Source organism: Morone saxatilis, unplaced genomic scaffold, assembly GCF_004916995.1.
Source record: "Morone saxatilis isolate NCDOM2014 unplaced genomic scaffold, NCSU_SB_2.0 Contig9, whole genome shotgun sequence".
In the NCBI taxonomy this organism is placed as follows: Eukaryota; Metazoa; Chordata; class Actinopteri; family Moronidae; genus Morone; species Morone saxatilis.
In genome coordinates, this window is record NW_023340268.1 from 7,490,989 (window position 1) to 7,507,894 (window position 16,906).

The 16,906-nt window shown below is 41.7% G+C and overlaps 1 protein-coding gene across 4 annotated transcripts in view; it reads right to left on the reverse strand.

Annotated features, from left to right (window-relative positions):
- rbms3 (RNA binding motif, single stranded interacting protein) overlaps positions 1 to 16,906 on the reverse strand; it is a 259,572-nt gene that overhangs the window by 93,807 nt on the left and 148,859 nt on the right. The gene's annotated exons all lie outside the window — the stretch shown is intronic.

Below are 16,906 nucleotides of genomic sequence, written 5' to 3' on the forward strand. Positions count from 1 at the left end.
TTGCAGATCAGTGTAGAGAGAGAGATACACACACACACACACACACACACACACACACGCACACACTAATAGGATGCAGAAAGCAGTTCGGGCCTTTAAGAGAGGGTATGGGTGAGTGTGTGCTGTCCACGACTGCAATCAATTACAAAGCGTTGGGGCTGCATGTTCTAATCAGAGGCATAAATGTCAGCTCCTTTCCCCCGCACACGCCTCCATTTGCATCCATTAATGCAGCGGGAGAAAGAAAGAGCGTGAGAGCAAGTGGAAGAGAGAGAGAGCGATAGAGAGAGAAGCTGCTGTGTTTCATTTGTTGGAGGTGAGAGCAGACAGGATGGTGGATGGAAATAGGGCAAAAAAAGAAAAGACATTTAAGCCACACAACCGGTGATAACCAGTCAACCAGTTAGCAAGTGGAGATACCCTATATCGCTAGAAGTATGTTAACATCAAAAAGAACAACAAAAAAAAGCAGGGTCCATAAAGAAATGGTTTTTCCAGTGTTTTCCCAAAGTTTCAATCCCATCCAGCACCGTTTCAAAAGGGTCACATTGTCATGTTATGAGTTGATCTAATGTTGCAAATCACAACTTCACCAACATCAGCACCCCACCTAATTAATATTATTGTGGCCGAACGAGAGCAAAACTTTGAAGCAAAAATTCCAGAATCTGGTGGATAGACGAAGCTGTTAAAGTAGCATGCCAGTGCCTATGTTATTTGAATGAAATCTTCAACAATTGGGTGTAATGCTTGGGTGTCCACACACTTTTGGTAATGTAGTGTATTCACATGACCCGACACGTTCTAGTAGTTTTTAGGTATTAATGAGTATGGGTGAGGTGAAGACTTTTTGTGCATCACCATAATCCACATTTACAAAGTGGGAGCGAAATGGACTGAGGGATGAATGATTGGAAAAGGAAAGGCAACAAAAAATACAAGACAAGAATAAAAAAGGAGAGTAAGGCCTGAGGGTAATGCCATTACTATGGCCTTTCTCCTTTCTGGTGAGTATGAGAGGAAGGATGGAGTACCCAGCGCAAAACCCAGACAGACAGACGATGGAGCTGCAGCTGTGATAGCAATTAGACGCTTATGTATTAAACATACCTTTGTAGAAAGCAACAAGAGGAGAGAGAAGAGGAAGAGAGGGAAATGGAGAAAAGGAGCAGGGTGAACAGTAGCCAGCGGAGCCTCTGAATCATATCTCTTCCTCTCTTCCTTCCTCTCTCCCTCCTCCCTTGCCTCCCTAAACAGCAAAACAGTGAAAGCTATTCCCCTTGCTGCTGTACAGAATCTCAAAAGGTTCCAAAGTGATTAAAAGTCTGACAGAAGACACTTGTATACATCCGCACAGCATGTAAACAGCTAACCCCTCACTGGCGCTGGCTACCGCATTGGCTCCCGCTCTTCCTGCCTCTTCCCATGCCTATAGCCAGAGAAAAGGCAGTAGGTTCACGTGACTCGCTTTGCAGCTCCTCTCCATCCGTTTGAAGACTAATCGACCCTTCACTTGAGCCTAATTGATGTTGCATAGGTGAGCACTGGCTCTTGGATTATTCAGTCAAACATGTTTAACTGGTTCCCAGACTACAGGCCGGAAAAACATCTTGACTGTAATATATTGCCAGTATGCTTCATATGAGATACATATTCTGTGTCATTATAAAAACATAATGTTTTAGCCACTTGATATAGTAGTCCCCTGTATGTAACACACATATTATGCTGCCTGGGAACAAGAATAACTATTTAGAACTCACCTTGAAGCACTGTTGGCAATACAGCGGTGGTGATGTAAATAATACAATTAACAATATATGAGATTAAAGTTATATTTGTTCAATTGGCACTTGTAGTTTCTGCTGTAAATTCAATTTAAATGTTCTTAATCTTGATGAAATAAACAAAATAATGTAAACAAATATTCAAATCACTGTCAGAAATCTTACTGTTAAATATTTCATTGCTCAGACAATATACATGTTGATATTCAAGGCTAAACAAAAGCACTGCCACTATTAGCTGCTTTTTGATTGACACCCTAATTCACATGTGCTGCCTTGTTTGCAGCATGCTTGATGGAAGGACCATATGTTTGATGAGATGAGGTTATTCATAGGTTGTTGTGTTAACCAGGAACACTGTTGAACCTGTCACTTCCTCTTGAGCTGACAAGCTTTATTAGAGGAAGGGGAGGACGCTCCTGTTTATTCATCCTCGGTCTACGGCACGTGGCGTGTGTCAAAGTAGATCTACCATGCATAAGCTTGTTACATTTGTTCAACTAGTGCTGTATTGGTACAATGGCTTTAGTCAGTCAGTTGTGATGGAATCAGAGAATAAGTGTGTGGGAGAACAGGGACACATGCCACAATATTGTGAGGAGGCAGATTGCCAGCACTCTAAAAAAAGGGTGATTGCTCACTTATGGATACTTGCTGTGGTATCACAACAAGAAGCCTTTTTTACGGACGCCTGACTGTCACCCACAAATAAGCATATGGCTGAAATGAGAAAAAATTTCAGCACTCCCAGAGCACAGTTGCACATAGACACACATACAGAAACAGACACACTTCAAAACCCCATTCTGTTTGGCTGTTGTTTTTGTCAGTTTACGACCTAAACCCCCCATTGTTGAATTAACCACGGAGAGAGGGGTGGGTGGCTGGAGCCACAGTGCCAGGGCTACGCTGGCCCAGAAAAAAGCCACAACACAAACTAACTCTTGGCAGGGGATGGAGAGGCAGTATTTTTCCAAAAGCTGATTACCTTCCCTCCCCCAGTGCTCCCTCTCTCTCCCCTCTCTCACTTTCTCTCTCTCTCTCTGTGACAAGCTGTTCCCTTGGCAGCTGTTTCGACAATGCAGATCCCCAAGCGCAGAAGGAGGTTGGAGTGTATATGTATGTGTATGCGTCCGTGCGATGGGGTGGGGGTTCACTAATTCAGGAACCCTCCACATGCAAATCAGCAAGGAAACATGCCAAGCTTTTTTTCTTGTCTCTGAGGCCCCGGGATGCTGAAACTGAGCACGATTAGCACTAAACACCAGTGTCAGATGCCGGAAACCCCGCACTTTCCGAGGGCCTGGCCTTTTGTTGGAGCCCCTTCCGTTCAATGGCTGGCCCCATAGTCATGTTTTTCCAGGTGTAAGCTCTCCTAGCGAGCCCCACCAGTTACACCAGGCTTTGTTGGCCTCATAGACATCACAGCGAAGGGTTATCAGAAAATCCTCAAGACTATCCTGCACAGTCCAGGGTTTTCTACATACAGATATGGTTTTAAGTTAATGTGCAACCTTATTATATTGTATATACATATCATGTATGTTGAAAAATGCTATTAGAAGCAAAAATAACAATATGACTTTAACTAGGCTATCCTGGCAGGACTCATTAGAGGATAGATGATACTTCTCTACCTAAAACATGAGTCAGATGTGGCCAGGGAGCCCATGGGCAGGAAACAAACACATCATAATCCTCCTCTGTAATTGGGCAAATGAGAGATGTTGCCATTGGACAATGGCACTGAAGCAGATGGCAACAGAGAGGCGATGTAAACCTCCCACTACCACTTGCCTGGCTTCCTCTCCTTCACAGTACTGCTCCAAAAGGTAGAGAAGCAGGAATCATTTCAACAACCCCTACAGATTGTCTTACACACATAAACACACACACACACAGAGACACTTCCACCAAAAGTGAATCTTTCTTGTCTCCCATCAAAGCACCTTTCCCTCTGACCCCCCACTGAGCTAGCTCGCTAAGAGCCGTCCTTTGAGTCCCTAATGCATGGGCAATCAGATTAGGGCCGTCGATGTAAGCCTTGAATTACTCACGTTATGACTTGATTGGCCAATAATTTGATTGGAGTCACATCTCTACTTCCCCTGGTTCTTCAGATCCCATCCCAACCCCATCCCTCCTTCTCTTCCCTTCTTCTTCTCCCCACATCTCCCTCTCACTTGAGGCAACAACAAGTCTGGCTGTCAGCTTTTGAGGCAGTGACCGTTTCCATGGGGATCACAAAACTGACTTATCGAGGGAAAAGAAATCGTCTTACTGTAAGTCCGATGCAACGTTGTAAAGCATGAAACAAAAACATCTAATTCTTTTGTGACTGCATGGCATTAAATAACCTTTGTGTCACCATAATAATGACACTTACTAATACTCAATATCTGATATAAAATTGATAACTAGATAGATACTGATGGACAGCCTAAACAAGGCTAACTTGTAAATACAGGACAGTTAATAGGAGAAAATCATATTTGCTAATATCTGTTGTTTGGATTAAGGGTTTTTATTCGCTTTCATGGAAAAATAATACAATAGTAATGTAATAATAATAGTAACACAGTCATACTGAGGATGAATTCATGAAACAACTAACAGTGGGTATACGTAAGCACAAACAGTGGTATTAAAATATGTAGAAATCAGTGCAGAGGTGTAAATTTGTTCATAACAGGAAAGTAATATCCTCCAAAATGAGTACCAGTTGATCACAGAATCATTAATCAGGTAAACATTTAGACTATTATTTCATTTTTACTTTTGAAAAAAAAGCAATTACCTGTCTTTCAATAAAATAAAAGGGTTTCAATGAAACCCCTAGTTAAACAGATGAAATTACTTTTCCAAACAATACTACATTACCCACCCCTAATTACATTAAATATTCATGTTAAATACGTTTTCCTGGAAAAACCATTTACAAAAAGTGAAGTTCTAGGAAAGCGTATTTCTTGCTATACTATACTTCCTCTTGAGTTTGCGCTGTTTCCGAACACAGTTGGTTCAAATTGAGGTGAAGTCTGTCCAGATAGGGAGTGATGTGATGTAGTGAACAAAAGCATCCCTATATGTTAACTTAATCTCTCAGAAGGGCCTCAGAGAGACTGATCATTATTCAAGATGGCAGTGCCTCCCCACCAGCTAGCTCGTCAAAGCTGCCTCTTCCTTTTTCTGACAGTTATGAGGTGTACGTACCCTGTTAATAAGGGAGTACTGAATCTGGTGTCTCGTGGTATCAGCGGTTGCTATTGGTGGGACCATACACCTGCTATTATAAAATATGGCATACAAGACTCTTGGTTTGTTCTCATGAGGACCAGGATAAACTTAAGGAGGCCAAAGGGTCTTCTTATTTAGGATATCCGTGAAGGAGCTGTATAAAACACCAGAGGAAGATGTAAACTTCACTGTCAAAAAGATACTGCACATGAGGAGAAAAAGGGAAGGAAAAGAGGCATTAGCAGATCAACTGATGTGCAAACAGCTCGGGGTACATATTTAAGGGGTCTCCTGCCTTATTTCACTATATAGAGGCAAAGGAGCTGATTCTGTTTGACTGCTAACTTCAAAATGAATCTGTGAAGAGTGCGTACTGCTCTGCAAATTAGCCTGGGAGACATTTTGTATCTATGTCACATACCAAGCAGAGAGAAAGATGCGGATGGATGCTCCCTCTACTGAGCGGCTGGTTTGATGGTAATCACATCCCTGGTTTTTCCTCCCTTTTCTATCTTGTCTACCACTCTCAGTTTTAACTTTCTTCGCCTGTCATAGTCCTCTGGAAGAAGGCAGCCATCTGCTATGAATCACACCCTGCTCTGAATCAAATGTAACCACGCAGACTTGCAGCCATGTAAACACAGGCATACGCAAATGAAGCAGACAAATCGCAGTTGCTGGCAGAAACAAAGACATCCCTTAGAGCTAAACATGTTTGACGCATATGAAAATGTACACATCCTAGAGAAAGCTATGAAGCATGCACACACGGTAAAAAGAATGCAAGTAAAACAAACTTAGAAAATCAAATATTTTGACATCCAGCATCCAGAAAATGTGAAGACAAAAACAAAAAACAATTATCCATGACTGTCTTAAAAAACCCAAAAGGAACCGCCAAGATATTACTAGGAGCATTTTAAGATGCTGTGAGAGGAAAAGGTCACCCCCTTGATTGTGGCATACGATAACACAGGGGACAACAGCGCTGAGATAACCCAAAAGATAATGCAAAGATAAACCAGAGTTGGCAGCACGATAGCTCTCACAACACAGCAGCAACACTAAAATGGCATGACGAATAGTGAGATAACACTGAAAACAATGCTGTGATATCATAAGCAAAGCACAACATACCAGCACTAGGGGGCCAAACATCAAATATACAGTAAGTGAAGGCGACAGAACAACGGCTTTCAAGGGTGGAGTGGAGGAATGAGGAACGGCGACAGACATAACAAAGACAAATGGAGATAACAGGGCCATCGGAAAAAGGGAGAGAGACAACAAGCCAGCATGCAGTCACACAACAGACATCACAACGCATGCAGACAAAATATTGACAATGTATAGAGACAAAAAGGGCAGCAGAAAATTCAGTGACTTCTACATAAGAGTTGATATAAATAAATGTGCGGTAAAAGCCAAATTTGCATGATGGATTCTTTCTAAAGGCATTCTCAAATAAACTGTTTGACCATTAAAACAGTGACTATTTAAGTAACTTAAACATATACATAAGAAAACTTTAAATATAAAAACGGTTTTGCAAAGTTCTAAGTGTGAGTTTCTTTGCCTAGAAACAGTACTGAAACCATGGAGTGGGTTTTGGGAATGTGCTGATGTTTTGTTTTTGATGTAAAACACTTTCTGGGAGAGCGATAATCTGAAATCATCTCAGAGGGGGCTAAGACACCCGTGTTCCATACATCTACCTGTCTCCTTTCGATTTCTCCCTCTGAACTGCTGACCGTCTCTTACTTCACTCAGACCCTGTAGAAAAAACTGTGCAGGCAAATTATCCTCCACACCAAACCCACTTCTCCAATCTCTTTCTTTCTTCTCTAATCTCTACCTTACATCCATTTCTTCTGCTCCCCTGTAAAGCAACAATCACAGTGTGTATGTATGTGTATGCCCACAGGGCCTAAGGTCCTAAGGGCTACGCCCCTTTTGAGCTTAGGTAAACTGACCACTGACCTTGACTTTTTAGACCTCTGAGACAAAGATCCCCCCTATGTTTCTCAGCAGGGAAAGACAGGTCAGAGAAGCATTTTTCTCTTCTCATTATCTCTCTGACATGCAATAAAAGATGTGTTGGATGAAAATCTCCAAAAATACACATCAATACTTAACAGGACCTTTCACACAATCAAGAGTGTTTGATATTTTGATGTAGAACCTGATCGTCTTAATTTCCATCTCTTCCTGTCTTTATCTGTCTCTAGCACGGCCGTGTCCACACACTCACACACAAAGACTCATGGGAGCAGCGTCAGTGAGATGAAAAGAATGAAAAGGGACCAGTTACTCTGGCTCTTCTCTTCCTCATTAGGCAGAATAAGGGACTGTGTTGGTGTCAGAGAGCTGGTTCATCAACCCTCAGCAGAACAGAACTCCAGCCACGATCTACCCTGCTCTGCTCTGCTCTGCCTGGACTCACTGCTCCCTCTTCCTGCAGACCTCTCATATATGATTAAAGCCACAGGAAATGGAATAATAGGATAATTTAACATGGCTTGCCCATAGAATTTGTTAAAGAGGGTTATAGCGTGCAATGGAGAAAGGCAGGTAAAGATAGAGGGAATGAGAAATGAGTCATAATAAGGAAAGTTGTAGTTGTAATGATATGAGGACAGGTGGCTAAAACAAAAGCAACAGGCATGTCCAATGGTATGCATGTGATCTGAAAAGAGGTTATTAAGTCAATAAAAGACAACTATATAACACGATCTGGAAACTGCTTTTATATACATACTTGTAAGGTAAAGTCCCATTAATTTTTACCAGACAGTGTTACATGACAGATCACAGATGAAGCACGTCTATAGGCAACAAAACTCTCTCAATTAAATCATCAGTACAAAAGATTGAGAACTCGAAGGTACAAGCCTGTGTATATAAAAACTTTGAGGTAGATGTTAACTTTGACTACCAAGGTGGAAACATCCACTAAGCTTAAAATGATGTTACATGCACCGCTAACAGAGGGTGGAAACTAAAGATAACACAGTTGAGAAAACACAACATGCAGCTTAAAGGACAGTGTGTAGGATTTAGTTTCATCCTGTGGTGAAGAAGGGAAGAAACTACAATGAAAAACTTGTGAAAAACATGAAAGGCCCCTTTCAGAGCCTTTTCTCCATGGCCACAGGGTCGTGGCTCCTGTAGTATTTAGACCCTTTAAGATAAAAAACATGATTTCTCAGAAACAAAGAATAAGAATAATTAAAACTGGTGATCATAACATAAACCTACAGGACTACTATCCTGGAGAGTCCTATGATTCTATGTTCAGTAATATTGAGGATATCTTTTAAAGAAAAAATGTAAACGAATAAGGAAAAATGACTTCTGGAGCCAACCGCTCCTCCTCACTTCACAAGTCTATTGAAGTGTGGCTACGTCTGGCAAAACTTTCTAAGTCTTAGCGCTGATACAGGCTCTAATCTAACTGTGCTGCGGCACCCAGAACCATCATTAAATATGATCTATCTAGAGTGACTCTCAATGGGAACGTGAACTCACACAAGCATGCAACTGGATGTAAGCAGCAGCTTAAAGTAGGGACTTATGCTGCTGCAGTGGAAGGGTTACATTAATCACATTACATTTTCCAGTGACTTAAAGATAAATGTAAGGCTCTATGTTATAATATATCTGTCTCTGTGCAAATAATGACAACATCACAAAGGTCTGTATAGTACAAATACTTCAAATATGTAGTAGTCCTAAAAATGCATAGTTTTCACAATGGCATACAGCCTTGACATTTGATTTATAGCATAAAAATTGTTTTAAGAAGATGATCTGTATATCTTCTTGGTATCTTCTTGTCCCACTGCATTCTATAGTATTCTTTGTAGGCATTTGACAATGCCTGCCATCTGTATACACTTTAGTGTTGTCACTGTTATTTTCGAGTTTGCTCTGTCCTCTTAAAGGATTTTTTCAAAGAGTTTTTGATGTCTCGAGCTGTCATATCCCAAGTATCAGAGATCATGCACAGAACACGAGTCTTTGATATCCTAGATTAAAAAAAAAAAAGACATTGGAGTTTGGTGTGTTTAGAAAGAAATGTATTTTTATTCTGTGCTACCTTTGGACACTTAAAGATTACAAGAATGCACCCACTCTACCAACTGATTCTGCAGTGTGTTCATGCACACTTCACTATAAGACTCTACTTGTCAAATCAGTATACCTTTTTAGAAATCTGTCAATATACTGCAAATATTGCAAATTTTGCTGTTTTACATCAGTAAAATTATTACATGAATAAAAGCATAGTGGTCCTTGTGTTGCTCATTGTTGCATAGTGGATCATGGAAATCATACAAACAATGCAAAAGCATATTGATTGTCATTTCTGTGTGAACGCTTGCAGAGAGAGGAGTGAAAATATTCATCACTGTGGCATCCATGCATGCATTCACTCTAACTCAGTCAATGCAAATACAGAGTGTATCACCTTTCAAGTAATTTCCCCACGGGGATTATTAAAGTATTTCTGATTCTGATGCTTTGTGATAGCGCATGCACTTTATCTTTGCTCATAATCTAATGATTTCAATGATCTGAAGCTCTATATGTGTGTGTGTCATTGTCTTGCATTTATCATTTAGAGGCTCTCTGCCATTAGCTACAAACTTGGTGTTTTCCAGTTACTCATAGATGCACCAGGCTTATTTTTTAAAGTATTGTGGTGGAAAAGGCAGTTCTTTATACTTCTGAGGCCTGATATAAGTAGCAGTAAGAAACTGACAAAAATAAACTTCATGAGTACCGCTAAAGGTAAAATTACATTAAAAAGTAGCCTTGTAGTAGAATTTCTGACACATAAAATGCAATGAAAGAAAAGTACTCAGTTCCTTCTTTTTATGCACATCAACAGCCTACCAAAGCTGAATGCTGAGAAGCCCAGTGTGGTTGTTGAGGTTGAACATCATTAAAGTGTGCAGCGACAGCACTGCACTGTATAGCAGAGGTAAGTAAGCATGGATGGAGGGATAGATGGAGAGATGGTGGAATACAGGGAGGACTGGGGGTGGCTGGCACTGAGGAATCTAATCCCCGAGTTAATTGGTATGACTGATGAAGACAAATTGAAATGGGTCAGCTGAATCAGGGAAGAGAGGAAAGGTGGAAGAGAGGGCTCAATGTGTACAGTGCACATGTACAAAGGATATAAAAACACAAGCACACGATGCATGTAGTTGAGCTATGTGTGAAAATTCACTTAGATTGGGGTGAAATATTTAGAAGATAGCAGTTCAGTTAAATCACAGTGGCAGCAGGAAATAAACTTGTACTGGTTAAAAGAATACACCAAACATTCTTGGTGAAAGCTTTCCTTAACGCAGATGCTGCACCATTGATTTTCCAATACTCACATCTATTCACAGGTTGTCTTCTCGGGGGCCAGCTGAGTAATTGAATGCAAAGCGTTTCACCTGGTCTATGTGTGTCAATGTTGAGTGTGGAGGCCCGGTCCTTTGAACATCGTCTCTGCGGGCCTGCTAATTGAGCCAGATCAATTCATAGAGACAGCGAGCAGGTTGGCACAGTTGCCACATCAAAGAGATTCTAATAACTGCACACTGTGGCCATTACCAAGCCTGAAAAAGCCATATTTATGTTTGCTTCAAAGCAAGCATGGCAGCATTGAACATACTGAGAATGCAGGCCTTCACTATTCTTTGTCAAGCCTTACAATTTAGATACAAGGCCATTTTGGAGCAATTTGGGAAAAGAATAGAGGCTATTCACACACACATAAATAAAACCACTCCAAATTGTACTTTAATTAGATCCCTTTTTTGCTGCTACAGTGGAAACCAATAAAAAACACAGGCAAAAACAACCTAATGACAGGTTGTAATTGTTAAGAAGAAATTGCAATAATACCCAAACGATTCCTCTGTATCACACAAGTTTCACACAGCAGCAGTCAAACTACTCTGCATCTACAGCAGGATTAGTTATGCTGATGCTGTCTATTGCCAGTTATCCCTTTCCCTCTGCCTCATCTCTCCATCTTTCTCTTCGTCACTCCCCCCTCTCCGCCTGATAAGTGATAAGTTTGTAACTTTGTTCATTAGTGCTGGCCTGTCTCCTGCTGTACAGGCTGTCTGAGGCGACATTATGGCTGGCAGGCCTCTCACTCACGCCTTCCAGCCCTCTCCTCTTTCCGCAGTGCCTCTCACTTTTTGTCTCCCTCTCTACTCCATTTTTCTCACACTCTTTCCTACCTTTTATTGCTTCATCTCTTTTTCACTCCAGCTCTCACTGATTTCTACTTAGTCTCTGCATCTCCATGTCTCACTCTCTCTGGCGCTCGCAGCTCGGCACGTCTCCGCACTGCTCGGTGAAATAATTTACCGCACGCAGCGCTCCCGTGGATGATTGAAGCGTAATTAGACGGCAGAGACAGTGGAAGCCAACGGAGGTGCTTGGGAGCCAGTGCTCGTCAGATGGTCCGTCTCACTCTCACTGGCTTTGCCCTTCAAAACTATCACTTCTGCAAGAGGAGTGGGGAGGGGACGGTGTGCTGAGCTCCGCCGCAGCTAACCACACTGCAAAAAATGACACGTTGGCAAGTGATTCTATTTTTTTTATGAGTCAGATTATCTCACTGCACTGCAGATATCTCCACGGGTATCAACTTTTTTCCTTTACTCACCTTAATAAAACTTCCTTTAGGGTAGGAGGAGACAAAAAGGTGGCATCTTAGCATGGAAAATAATCATTGAATTGGCAAACTTAGAATATCACATGCCATGGGTAAAGGGAATCAACATGATGTCTAGGTGCATCATAACACATTCAGGGAGATGAGTAGCAAAGAAGAAAGAGACATATAGCTATGATTAGGGAAAGCCCCGGCGGCTTGTGTGCTGCACAGTCTGTGAAAGCTATACTGTGCTCATGGCAGACTCTATTAAAGCTACAAGTGCTTGCTAAAGGATAAAACTATACATGAAAACAAACAACTGAAGTATATGCCTGATATGATTACGTGCTGACTAGCACCGTTCCGATACTTGTTACTTGTATTCAAATGTGGAGCATGGCAGGCAAAGAAATATGGAAGGAAATGAGCTGCTGGTAAGTCACTATAATCATAAGGATGCCCTTGTCAATGGCAGCTTCAGGGGGAAAGTGCTGATCACCACACTGTGTTCTGACACCATATGCTTTGCGAACAAATACTGCGGTGGATGTCAGAGGGGAAATGGCATCGCATTCAAGGTGGCGCACATCGAGCGGAGAGGTGAGTGATGCTGCTGAGTGCGCACCTGTATCCCCAAAGTCTGCCCAATTATCCTGCTGTATTCACAATACAACGTATTTCCCCTTACATTCTCCCCAGATTTAACCCATGCTTGCGGGAAAAGACAGGCTTCGCTAGGCTAGCTGTTGTCAGCAACCAACTGTAACTGCACTGTCAGCCATCCCTTTGATTAACGCCCAGAGGTCACCCTGTGTTGAGCGTGGGGTCCCGGGTGTCAACGGCGCTAAGACGTCAGAGGAGTCACCTTTAAAGGATAATAAGAAGACTGCTGACTGACTGCAGACCACCCAGAGGGGGATCCGTGCTTTTCACATGAATATAAATGTGATATTGACAGGAAATCTTCCCCAGGAGAGAGAAAGGAAAAGACAGCAGAAGAGACAGACCAAGTGAAAGGGAGTGAGCATAAATGAGAGAGAGAGAGCGGAAGAGGACTGAAAACTCTGGTTCGTTTCACACCGTTAAACCATCTGAAGCATCCGCTGGTGAATACTGGTTGATGGGCCGGTGCGAGCACTGTGTTATCATAAACATTTGGGATTCACTTCGTGGAGGCACTTTAATGATGCTTTTAGCATAATTTCCCCACTGTAATGTGAAGTGAAGGGCAAGCAGCGTCTTTCTGTCTGCCTGTAGCTTCTGTGAACCTTATAAATATTGGCTATTGGATCGAGGGTAGTAATGGAGGCATACTGCACCACAGGCTTCGCTCTCACTGCTTAAACCAGGACATTGGTCTCAAAACTCTCAAAAAAATCCAGTACCATTGCTTTGTTTGACACCTTAGTGACAAAAGGTTATTTATATAATATTTTGAAGTGTGAAATTTGTTAATTTTCTTCTCTTATTATTGTGGAAGAAAACCATATTTGACATGCCAGGATTCAAAAATAGAAACCACAGAGGAATTTTCCCTTTGAAGGATAAAACAATGGAAATAACACAAATTCACATACATCTTCACGAGATCTGGTCAGATCCAAAGACAGCAAATGTCCACTTTAAGTTTATATTGGCCCTAAGGATGTATAACTCCAAAGCAGGGTGTACTTTGTCTGACTCCATATGTGTTATGTTTAGCTAATTCTGGGTTGTCCATACTGAGAGGAAAAAAAAAAAAAGAAAGCAGAAAAGGACAGCTTTGTTTTCATTCGGGCCGTTATCAGCAGAAGCCGACTGCAGCGAGAATAGGGAGGGATGATTTCCATAAAGACTGGCTGTTGTCTGAAAGCAAGCAGCTGTCAGGCGGAATTACCTCTCCGACACAGACACCACAATCGAGGGTGCCCTTCCCATAATTCAGTCTGATTGGCTCAAGGGGAAAATGGCAGCCTGTGGAGAGTGAGGCCAGCGGCTGGTTGACAGGTTTGCATCTGCGGAGCTAGACGCGCCGTTTACCTGTTATCATTCTGTCTGCTCAACGTGTCAGTTTTCACAGTTCGGAAAGCTACCTGAACAAAGTGACATAGAGAATAGAGTCCGCGGTGTGAGGAGGCAAATACGTGCCTGCACTCAATATCTCTCTCTCACACACAAACACATGCATGCATACACAGGTAGACTAAAATGTGTGGTATATTCTATTGTAAGTGATTATTGATATACTCTTATGATTGACAAAATTTTTATTAAATGCATGGATTATGATTATTTTACAGTACAGAACTAAAGCTGAGAGGTGATTAGCTTAGCTTAGCATAAAGACTACTGTAGGAAAAGGGAGAACAACTAGCTTCTAATAAACATATGTCTTTCATTTGTAGAGGTATTATTGAACCAAAACAGGCTAGCTGTTTCCCCCTGCTTCCAGTGTTTATGCTAAGCTAGGCTAATCACCTTCACCGTCAAACAATTCTTGAGGGCTAGTCTATAACTGAAAACTCTTACATATATCACTCATAAATATAAAAAAAATCTTATTTTATTATTATAATTTTTTTTAAAAGGTAACTCATTGTGATCATACTGTCACGTTATGATTCCTCAGAATCCTCAACAGATTAATATGCTCAAATACAAACATACAAAAGACACGTTCTGATGTATTTTTATACATTTTTACATTCACATTACATTATACCTGAAAATACACACAAAACGTGTGTTTAGCTGTGTGACTGCACACAAAAATAATGAAATGCTATGTGTATACAAGCACACAAATAAGGATATCTGCACAGGCACACACACATATGCTGTCAAATTCATGCACAAACTTGCACACATACAGATAAAATACACACACATACTCCACACCTATGCTAAGTGTTCTTATCTGTGACTTGTGTAGAGGTGAGTGACAGAAAGGGAGGTGCAGGGGGGAAGTGTCCTTTAGGTGTCTTAATTATGGCTCCTCTCCTCCCTCTTGCTGTCACCATCCCAAGGGGAGGGCAAGACAAAAGGAAAGGAATGTTTCATCTCTGCTGCCTTGGTATTTCAAATTCCAAGGGGAGTAAGAGGAGAGAGACAGCAGGCTGTTACATTGGAGGAAGAGGAGGAAATCAAGTGACGCTTCCCTTTTCCCTCTGTTTCTCTCTTCTTGCCTCTTTTGCAGCTGTGTTTAAAATAAGGCACCTTAATAAAAGCGTTTTAATGGCGTCAAGGCATGAAAAAAGGCACAACTTGATTACTGTGACGGTTTTATTTAATGAGCTCAAAGCCTCTGGCTCTGACTTGCTATCCGTTTATTACTTTGTTGTGGAGAGATATATGTGACAAAATGCAGCAGGGGGAGTGAGAGAATGAGGCTGAATGCTCTTATTGTGAAAGCCGTCTGTGGCGTTACCAATCGTCTTTGTGATTTACACCTTCCTCAGTGTGCACCTGGGTTTTTCATCCGGCCTCGCCAAGGGAAGGCTGCTCCGCCATGACGGAGCGGGGGGTGTCAAAGACACCTTGGCAGGTAGGCAGACACAAAGACAGCCTGCTGTTAATTATTGATGGGAATAAATTGCACTCATTGGATGTTTGGCAGGGGAACACATGGTGGGTGTGAATACAAATGTGTTTATGAATGTGTGAGTATGTATGTACGGAGGAAAAAAGATGGCAAGAAAAAACGGCATTAAGCGAAAGAGATGGGGGTTAGAGAGAAGAGGAAGTGATGTGGAGGAGGAGGAGCCGACAGAGTGATGGTAGTGATAACTGGTAAGGAGACATTAGAGAGATGCAGCGGGAGTCTATAAAAGCAAACCACTCCTTAATGTCTCTCACAAGTGTGATAAAAGGGCAGAACTGCAGCACAGAATGCTGGCCTTTCCATTTGTGTGAACAGAACAAGGGGACATTCAAAAACAAACTATTATACACAAATGCTAATAGAAAATGATTTCGTGAATGTGCCCACACACACATATGCAAACAAACATTCTTAAAAAGGTCAGCTCTTTTGTTTTGGGACACAAGATCTCTCTCATGAAAATATTGACTGAGAAAAGGGGAGCAATGCAAAGTGTGGTCTTAAAATGAGACGGACAAAGAGCACGGCTTCTTATCTGTATTCTGAGAGCCTGCCCTCTTATAAATATTGGAAGAAGGACACTGGTGGGGAGAGGAAACGGCCAAATGGTGCATTTGAGAAATGGCACACCTGAGCACCGCACGGAATATCATCTCCTCCTGTCAGATCTCATCCCATTTGATCAAAATAATTGCCACCTTCATCGTTATCATCAATTCTGTCATCTTCACTGGCGCCATCGCCATTCTCCATCTCATCAGGGCTTCTTTGGCTTCAAGGGGGGGATTTCTGGATCAGATCAAATGCGGACCATCTCATCTGAGAAAATCACTCATAGTGTACCCTCATAGTAATCACCATATTCATTGCTTTAATGCTACTGACATTTTGTTCACCTATTTAAATATTCTGACACCAGCAAATCTGGTGATATAAAAATAGCCCAGTTTAGCCGTCTATCACAGATGTCCGGGGAGCGGGTCCTGCTGTGCTTTAGTCTATGAGGATTCTCTCTTTAGCCAGCAAAGAAATGAAAAATTTAGGAAAGAAAAATGAGAAAAGGACAGCATGATCACTGCTGGCCTGGACTGATGAATTGACATAAATTAAACAATAACACTGATGTTCTTGTTCTGGCACCACTTCTCTTTTGGGGTACAGCTAATGAGCCAGTTAGCCAGTTGACAATCTGCTCAAACTGACAGACTGCCAAATATGTAATATGTATGTAACAATACAAGGTTCTAAGGGTGAATAAGTACATACCCTGCTTGTGTGTTTTTTACTCTAAGCCATACCTCTCATGTGTGTCTATATCTGTCAACCTGGCTCCATTGTGCAACTCACTAGGGCCCTCTTTGTACTGCTGAAACAGCTTGTCTCATCTGCTTCCACTTTAGCAGGCTAATAACACTGCACAACGTAGGACGAGTGGCTGGTCAAACCTCAATTACTGCAGGGCCAGCTCACACACTGGCAATCAAGTTAGTTTGCAGCAGAATATTACAGCACACACACACACACACACACACACATCCTCTTACACATGACTAAGTCCACATGACCACTTAAAACAAGGGACCCGCACATGTCCAAGCAAAGTGTTGATACTGGATAGTATGAAACTAC